This window comes from Peromyscus maniculatus, chromosome 18 (genome assembly GCF_049852395.1).
Source record: "Peromyscus maniculatus bairdii isolate BWxNUB_F1_BW_parent chromosome 18, HU_Pman_BW_mat_3.1, whole genome shotgun sequence".
Classification (NCBI taxonomy): domain Eukaryota; kingdom Metazoa; phylum Chordata; class Mammalia; order Rodentia; family Cricetidae; genus Peromyscus; species Peromyscus maniculatus.
The window spans coordinates 43064051-43073578 of record NC_134869.1 but is presented as its reverse complement, the minus strand read 5'-3'; positions in this window follow the sequence as shown (position 1 = coordinate 43073578).

The following is a 9528-nucleotide window of genomic DNA, read 5'->3' as shown; positions in this document are numbered from 1 at the left end:
GGAAGGTGAGCGAGATGGCTAGGCGTAACGAGACAGCCCACCGTGCAGGAACGCCTTCAAGGAGCCCAACCCCCTCCGTGTCTTCCAGCCCCATCTGGTTCCCATTACGCACGCCCACGGCTGGGAGGGCTGGGGGGGGGAGGCATTGGGCACGCGGGGGCTGTGTAGGCCTTGGTGGGGGGGGGAATGGGTGGTGGGGAGCGTGGCGGCCTGGCCAGAGGCAGCGTCCCTTGAGTTGGAAACCTCAGCTCCGCCCCTCCGTTCCGCACTTGCGAGTGGCTTGCCCTGGCAGGGCGTGGGCGGCGTGGGCCGGGGCGGGTTCTACATTCCAGATTCATTCCAGACTGGCGAGTGGCGGGGGGGCGGGGGATCTCTCGGTTTTCCAGTGGAGGGATGGGTTACTTGATCGAGGAGGAACCATCCCAGTAGCTTAGGTTTTTGTCTTCATCCCATTGAACGCCCCACAGAGTAGAGGGATGGGAGGGAAGGAGCTGGTGTGGAGGGCGCGACTAGACGGCCTCCCGTGGAGGTACTCCGGACCCCTTCGGGGTGTGCGCGCGTGTGCATGCGTGTGTGTGTGTGTGTGCGCGCGTGTGTGGCGCCCCTCCCCCACTCCCCCGTCCGGTTATTTTGGAGTCTGGGCTGCCAGCGCTGGCCCCGGGTTTCCTCGTGCCCCCGCCCTCCCCCTGCCCACGCTCCCCGTGACGCACATCCTCCGCCCACGCTGCTTTCGCTCCAGGCACCCCCCTCCCTCCCACAGGGCCCCCTCGGGGTGGCACCGAGTCCTGGGGTCTCGGGAGAGACGGCAGCCCGGGGAGCGGCAGGGGGTGGGGAAGGGTAGGGGCTTGAAGCCCGGGGAGCCGGAGCTCACTCCCTGGGCGCCTGGTCCGGGTCCAGGAAAGAGGCTGATGGAGGGGGAAGCCGGTTCTCAGGCCCTCGCTCCCGGGTTTGGGACCAGAAAAGGAGGAGAGGGGACAGATCTCGCTGAGACACTTGTCCGGGTCCCTTCGAAAGTGGGAATGGGTCCCGGGGCGGACCTGTGAGAGTGAAACTACCGGGAATTATCTGTAGCTTGCTCCTCGGGACTTGCCGTGGGGTTTTAAGCAGAGCCCGTGTGTGCAAACTGGTAGAAGGCTGGTCAGATCGAAGACTGCTGACGGTGTTCTGAGTTTCCGTGTTTGTTTCTTTGTCTCGACTTGTGTATCAGTGTGTCTGCAGGACTGTATCCGAGTCCTTCTGTGTGTATTTTAAAATACATGCGTTTAAAAAAAAAAAAATACAAAAAGCACCATGGACTTGTCAGGCCCCGCCAGAGGCCCAGAGCGCCCCCGCAGCCCGCAGCCGGAGCTGCCGAGAAGTCTGTTCTTCGCCTCCCACCCACTGCCAGCCGCCCCCACACCCCCGCCTACTCTCTTCCGCTGAGAACAAGGAATTTCCAGCCTTTAGCAAAGTGTGTGTGCGTGTGCGCGCGCGCGCACAGACAGGTGTGTGTTGGGGGTTGACAAAAGGGGAGTGGGGACATTTTTTTTTTTTTGCATTTCTTTTTCTGCCAAGACCACATCCTTACCTGCATCCCCAGCCCTCCCACCCTCCGTCTCCAAGGCAGAATAGACCAGTCGATGTCATTTAAACCAAAGTTTGAAGGTTCCCCTTATTGTCTACAGTGGTCTGTTCTGGGGAGGGAAACGATGCCCAGTCAGTCGTAGTTCTTAAGGAAAAGGGTGGATAAGACTGAAGAAGGGGGGAGAGTGGGCGGAAGAGGAGTGAGGATACCGCGTGCCAGGGTTGTCTTCTCAGGCACGTGGAGATTTTCATCTAGCAGATTGCTCCGCTCACTCCTCCCCCCACGCCGCCGTCACCTCGCCCTGCCAAATGAGACTCCCTCGGCAAGGTTTGGCTCAAACGCACCTCCCTGCCTCGGACCGCACTCCCTTCTGGACCCTCCTCCCCGTTGCTTCCAGGCAGAAATTAATTCCTCCCACCCTCTGTGGGTGACATTGTTTTCTGTGTCCTTTAAGAAATGTGTTTTATTTCATGTGTGTGTGTGAGCCTGAGTGTGTGTGTGTGTGTGTGTGTGTGTGTGTGTGTGAGCCTGAGTGTGTGTGTGTGCACCACATGTATGCAGGAACCCACTGGGCTGGCACATGGATGCTGGAAACTGGACCTGGGTCCTCTGCAGGAACAGTCAGTGCTCTTAACCCCTGAGCCATCTCTCCAGCCCACCCTGCCGCTTAAAAATATCTTATGTGTACCTGAGTGTATGCATGTGCACCATGTTTGAGAAAGAGCTCACACAGGTCAGGAAAGTCACGGGATCGTCTGGAACTCGAGTGAGAGATCGTTGTGAGCTGCCATGTGGGTGTTGGAAACTGAACTCAGTCCTGAAAAGCAGTATCCCTTAAACCACTGACCCACCGCTCCAGCTTGCCCTGACCCCTGCCCCCCCCCCCCGTTTGTTTTTGAGGCAGGGTCTTTCTATGTAGTCCTGGGTTTCACAATGAAGCCAGACTGGCTTTGAACTCACAAAGATTTCCCCTGCCTCTCTGCCTCCTGAGTGTCAGGATTAAAGGTGTGTTACCCCCACCGCCACCCCAACTCTGTAACCCCGACTGGCCTGGAGCACAGTATGTAGACCAGACTGGGTTCAAATTCAAAGATTCACCTGCCTCTGCCACTGGAGTGCTGAAATTAAAGGCTCGCACCACCAAGACAGGCCTCTGTGCCCTGCCCCCCTTCAGTTTACAGTGAGCCTTGTAAGTCTAGCTTGTTGATATCCTGAGATGTCCACTAAGCTGGTAAATTTGTATACCAAGTACTCTAGGTAGAAGCCTTAAATCCTTTCTGGAAGTGGAAAAATACAAATAAAAAGTAATGAGACTCCTTTCTCCATTTTGAATACTATGCCAGAATTCATCATCTAGGAAGTGCTACTCTTGGGATTTACTTTGCAAGAAATACTTCACCTCTCAAAAGTCATCCTAGCCTGCACCTGTAAGGAACTCACAGGTTGATAGAAGAAATCATCATGTAAACAACAACAGTGAATAATAGAAGATAAATATAAAAGGTGAGAGGTCTAGTCTTTTGTGGGAATTCTTTTCTTTTTGAATCATTTTACAAAGATTCATTTATTTATTATGTATAGTGTTCTGCCTGCATGTATACCTGCCCACCAGAAGAGGGCACCAGATCTCATTACAGATGGTTGTGAGCCACCATGTGGTTGCTGGGAATTGAACTCAGGACCTCTGGAAGAACAGCCAGTGCTCTTAACCTCTGAGCCATCTCTCCAGCCCTTTTGTGGGAATTCTGACCAGCAATGATCCCCTCACCCTCTCCACTCCGGTGGTGGTGCATGCCTTTAATCCCAGCACTCGGGAGGCAGAGCCAGGCAGATCTCTGTGAGTTCGAGGCCAACCTGGGCTACAGAGCGAGATCCAGGAAAGGCACAAAGCTACACAGGAGAAACCCTGTTTCGAGGGGAAAAAATTTTTTTTGAAGTATGAATAGAAGTTTTCCAGGAAGAAAGGCAGTCAAAATAGAGAAAGACAAGAATATTGGCTTGCATGGAGGCTGAAACAAAACCAAACTTTTCAGAAACTAGAAATTAAAATTCACTGTTGTGGGTGGTGGCTATTAGAAATGAAGATGTGTGTAAGGCCGTTACATTAAGGTTTGTTATAGACCATTGTGTCTGAAGCTGTGGTTTGGGACCAGCCCAGTTATAAAAATATCCAACCTAGTCCTGTGCTCTGTTTTTCATTTTCCTTAATTTTCCAGCTTATGGTTTGTGCCTGCCTGTGTGTCTCTGCCACCTGTGTGCAATGTCCAGGGAAGCCAGAAGAGGGTGCTGGGTCCCTGGGACTGGAGTTAGAGATAGTTGTGAGCCCCTTGTGGGTGTTGGGGAACAAACCCAGGTCCTCTGGAAGAACAAGTGCTCTTAACTGCTGAGCCATCTCTCCAACCCCTCCTTCAACTGAAAAAAAATTAATTTAATTTTTGAGACAGGGTTGTATGTAGCCCAGGCTACCCCTGAACTTGCTACCCCTGTATTCCCAGCACTGAGGCTGTAGACCTGGGCCAGTCTGCCTAACTGTCCCTCCTATTATAAAACACACTGAAGGTGCACTAAAAGATGACTCATACCCAGTAAACGTAGAGCTTCTTTGTTCAGTTGCTATTAATCTTTTAAAATAGGGCTGGAGAGGCGACTCAGCAGTTAAGAGCTCTTCCTGCCCTTCAGGAGGCCCTGAGTTCAGTTCCCAGCACCCACATCAGGTGGCTGACAACGACCTGTAACTCCAGCTCCATAGGCTCTGACGCCCACTTTTGGCTTCTGTGGACGCCTACACTCACATTCCATACCCCCACACAGACATTCACAAGTAGGTATGAGAAAAACAAAACAAAAAATCTTCTATTTAGTTGGGCGTGAGGCAGAGGCAGAGGCAGGTGAGCTCTGTGAGTTTGAGGCAACCCAGGCCTACAGAGGGAGTTACAGGTCACCCAGGGCTGCATAGTGAGACCCTATGTTAAAACAAACAAACAAAAAACCAAAAATGATGAAATCTTTCTAAATATACTTGGTTTCTGAAATTTTCTCCATTTGATGAGCATCAGATGTCAAACAGCATCAGACTTTGAATCGTGTTATAGTTATTTCTTTTTTAAATATGTGTGCATATGGACGTTTTACCTGTGTGTGTGTGTGTGTGTGTGTGTGTGTGTGTGTGTGTGTGCACCATGTGTGCAAGGTGCTTGTAGAGGTCGGAAGAGGGCGTCGGACAGTCCGGAATTGACATTACAGATGTGTGAGCAGCCATGTGGGTGCTGGGACTCGGAGCCGGGTCCTCTGGAAGCGCAGCTGGTGCTCTTAACTGGCAAGCCGTCCCCCGCTGTAGTTGTTTCTTTATAGCTGGGTAGAGACGCGCGGCAGAACCATAAAGATTCTAACAGGGAGTGGAAGGGATAGGCCTGCACTTAGGAGAAGGAAGGACGACGTGTGTTTCGGAAACACTAGGAAGGCCGGCAAGGTGGCTCCCGGGGCAACTTCCAGGGCCTGTGTGAAGGTGGAGAGAATGGACTCCACAAAGCTGTTCTCTGACGGCCTGCCCAAATCACCGGCATCCACATACGATTATTTTTCCCCGAAGCGGTGAGGCAGAGAGACGGCTCGGCTCAGCGAGTAAACTCACCTGCTTCTAAGGCTGAAGACTTAGTTCCATACCGGTGACTCACATGGAGGAAAGAGAGAGCCAGTTCCTGCAAGAGTTCCTGCAAGCTGTGATCCCCCACCCCACCCCACCCGGCCTCCACATGCGCTTCCTCACCTAAATAAATTTAAAGAAGTAACTGAAATTTTTAAAAATTAGGGAGGAAAGCGTGAAAGAGAGTAAAAGACTTTCTCACTTGAAAATGCCAGTCTGAGTGCCAAGGTGCTGGGTGGCGTCAGCGGCGAGGGAAAGGCAGACTGAGAACACAGAACACAAAAGCACTGGGATTTGGTGATTGATTGGTTCACCTATAGTCACCAAAGAGTCAGCGTCTTCAATCCTTCACAATTCTTGTTTGTTTGTTTGTTTTCGAGACAGGGTTTCTCTGTGTAGCTTTGGAGCCTGTCCTGGAATTCACTCTTTAGACCAGGCTGGCCTCGAACTCACAGAGATCCGCCTGCCTCTGCCTCCCGAGTGATGGGAATAAAGGCCTGCGCCACCCCCCCCACCTAATCCTTTACAATTCTTACATCCAAAAATTGTGATAATTTTTTTCATAACTTACTTGGTAATAAAACCTAGCTCTGGGGGCTGGGGAAATAGCTTCATGGTAGAGTACTTGCCTAGCTCGTAGGAGACCCTTTTTGGTCCCCAACATAGAAAACAAACAAACAAACAAACAAACAATCAAAACCAAGCCCATCCAGTCTGACCAGAACTCATTTCATGACAGAGAACTTGGACAAAACCTGCAGAAGTACACTTTTATTCATCCTCTTTCATCTGCCTTGGCACCACACCACTACTCATAGATATTATTACAGACACCGACTGCGTTGTCCTAGATGACATTAGAATTGCTCTTGTCAGCCAGTGGTGGCGCATGCCTTTATTTCCAGCACTTGGGAGGCAGAGCCAGGCGGGTCTCTGTGAGTTCGAGGCCAGCCTGGTCTACAGAGTAAGATCCAGGACAGGCACCAAAACTACACGGAGAAACCCTGTCTCAACCCCCCCCCCAAAAAAAAGACTGCTCTTTTATACAGTGAATATGCCCCATGTTATCCTTCTAAATTAAAAAAAGTTCTCCAGCGTGTTTACCATCCATATTTCATACCTATTTACTCACCAGTCTTGGCCTGAGTTCTTTTGGCTATTTTCATAAGCGAGAGCCACCTGCAGATAATGAATATTCATTGTAGCTTTTGCTATATAAAATGCTGAAGGTGATTCTTGAAATGTTTTGAACAGTATCTTCAGTATTAAAAGAGAGACACAAGCCGGGTTATGGTGGCGCACGCCTTTAATCCCAGCTCAGGAGGCGGAGGCAGGAGGATCTCTGTGACTCTGAGGTCAGCCTGGTCTACAAATCCAGTTCCAGGACCAGCTAGGGATACACAGAGAAACCCTGTCTAGAGAAACCACAAATAAATAAATCTAAAAAACAAACAAACAAAAAACCCAAAAGAACATGAAAACCGAGAAATGAAGAAAGGGCCTAAAAGAAAAAGAAGTGTGCCAGGCTGGTGACGCATGCCTGTGATCCCAGCACTTGGCAGGCAAAGGAAGAAGGATCCCTGAAAGTTTGATATTAGTCTATACAAGTTCCAGGACAGCCAGGGCTGCTGTGGGATGGTCTGTATGGCAAATGTGTTGCTCTGATTGGTCAATAAATAAAATACTGATTGGCCAATGGCTAGGCAGGAAGTATAGGCGGGACTAACAGAGAGGAGAAAAGAAAGAACAGGAAGGCAGAAGGAGACACTGCCAGCCCCAGCAAGGACAAGCAGAATGTGAAGATGCCAGTAAGCGACGTGGCAGGGTATAGATTTGTGGAAATGGATTAATTTAAGCTATAAGAACAGTTAGCAAGAAGCCTGCCACGGCCATACAGTTTGTAAGCAATATAAGTCTCTGTGTTTGCTTGGTTGGGTCTGAGCAGCTGTGGGACTGGCGGGTGACAAAGATTTGTCCTGACTGTGGGCAAGGCAGGAAAACTCTAGCTACACGGGGCCATATAGCCAGACCCTAGTTAAAAAAAAAAAAAAAAAAAAAAACAAGCCGGGCAGTGGTGGCGCACGCCTTTAATCCCAGCACTCGGGAGGCAGAGGCAGGCGGATCTCTGTGAGTTCGAGGCCAGCCTGGACTACCAAGTTAGTCCCAGGAAAGGCGCAAAGCTACACAGAGAAACCCTGTCTCGAAAAACCAAAAAAAAAAAAAAAAAAAAAAAAACAAAACACACATATATATAAAATCTATATATGTCACATGCATTCTCATCCATATATTTACATACACAAGTGCATTGCTAGAATTTACTTTTTATTTTTTTTTAAGATTTATTTATTATTATTATTTATTTATTATGTATACAGTATTCTGCCTGCATGTAGGCAGGCCGGAAGAGGGCGCCAGATCTCATTACAGATGGTTGTGAGCCACCATGTGGTTGCTGGGAATTGAACTCAGGACCTTTGGATGAACAAGCAGTGCTCTTAACCTCTGAGCCATCTCTCCAGCCCTGGAATTTACTTTTAAAAAATAGCTTTGAGTTACTTGAACACCGAAAGGATAGTGGAGACTTTCCATATATCTGCATCCCTTTCCCTCTTGTTATCCTGCACTGATCGGGTACATTTGCCACCCTTAGTGTATATTCCTCATACTAAGAAAAACAAGCTTAGCCCGGCGATGGTGGCACACGCCTTTAATCCCAGCACTTGGGAGGCAGAGACAGGCGGAGTTCAAGGCCAGACTGGTCTACAGAGTGAGTTCCAGGACAGGCTCCAAAGCTACAGAGAAACCCTGTCTTGAAAAAACAAAAAACCAAAACCAAAACCAAAACAAAAAAAACTACAAACCCCACAAAACAACAAAAAACCAAAAACCCCAAGCTTATGAGTGGGTAGCTATTCCAGCCTTGATCTTGGAACACTGCCCCTAGTGTGGCAGCAAGTAACTGCCACACCTGCCTATGACCTGCCCCAGGGGCATGGCCGAGAGGAGACCCCCTAAGACCCGGGGTGCTTACTTGCTTGTCTCTCCCTCTGCCCCTTCCCCTCTCCCTCCCCCTCTCTCGATGTGGTCCTGGAAGCTGGACTGTAACCTCATCTCTCCCGGATCCTGTAACCGACCCCTTATTGGCTGTAAGTTACCCCAGAAATAAACCCCGCTTGATTTCCAGATAAACTATGTGGAATTGCCCCGTTAATAACAGTGACAAGCTTAACATTTTTCTTTTTAAAAGTTACCAGTTATGTCTTGATAGGTGTACACAGGAATGCAGTGCCCTTGGAGGCCAGAAGAGGGCGTCAGGACCCCTGGAGCAGGAGTTACAAGGAGTCGTGAACCACCCAAAGTGGGGGTGCTTCAAGAGCAGTACACACTCAACTGGGGGGCCGGATCGGCAGCCCCGCCCTATTCACAGTTTTGTCAGTAGTTACTGAGCGCAAATCTGTCTTTTGGTGCATTAGGCTCCTTCCCACTACATGGCTTAACTTTTGTAGGCCAGGCGGAGTACGTGTACATAAAAAACACGGGGCTCTGAAGGTGGGCAGGGAAGAGGTGACTCGTGCTTGTAACCCCTGTTTGGTTTCCTCCGGCTTGTGCCCCCCACCCCACCCCACCCCCCAGGATCTATGATACGATATTGCATGTAGTCTACTGACTCGCCCTCCCGCGGGATCGCCGAGGCCTTGCCTCCCTTGTTTCAGATGAACTACTTTCGTCTTTGGCTTCCTTTTTAAATGGAGATGATAAACCCCCGTCTTGATTCTCACCTGTTTCGGTCCAAAACCCAACCCCCCCAGTGACTGATGCTTTATTTCTGGGGCGCTGGTGATTGAAAGGAGGGCCCTGAGCGTGGTCCAGCCACATCCCCAGTCAACAAAGGGAACTAAGATGTCTTTCGGTGTCTTGTTTTCTCGCGGTGGGGATCGAAGTCGGGGCCTTGCACATGCTTAACGTGCTCCACCACTGAGGTGCATGCTCAGCTCTACCGCTACGTTTTGTTTTCCCCACGACTACATTTTTTTTTTTTTTTTTGGTTTTCCGAGACAGGGTTTCTCTTGTGTAGCTTTGCGCCTTTCCTGGATCTCACTTGGTAGCCCAGGCTGGCCTCGAACTCACAGAGATCCGCCTGCCTCTGCCTCCCGAGTGCTGGGATTAAAGGCGTGCGCCACCACCGCCCGGCTACGACTACATTTTTAAACGCGTTTTTCCATGCCTACAAAACCTGGACCGCGCACCACAGTCCTGTACTTCGGCTGGAATCTTTTCAGAACTTTGGCTGTCAATCATTTTTACCTTAAAAAAAACT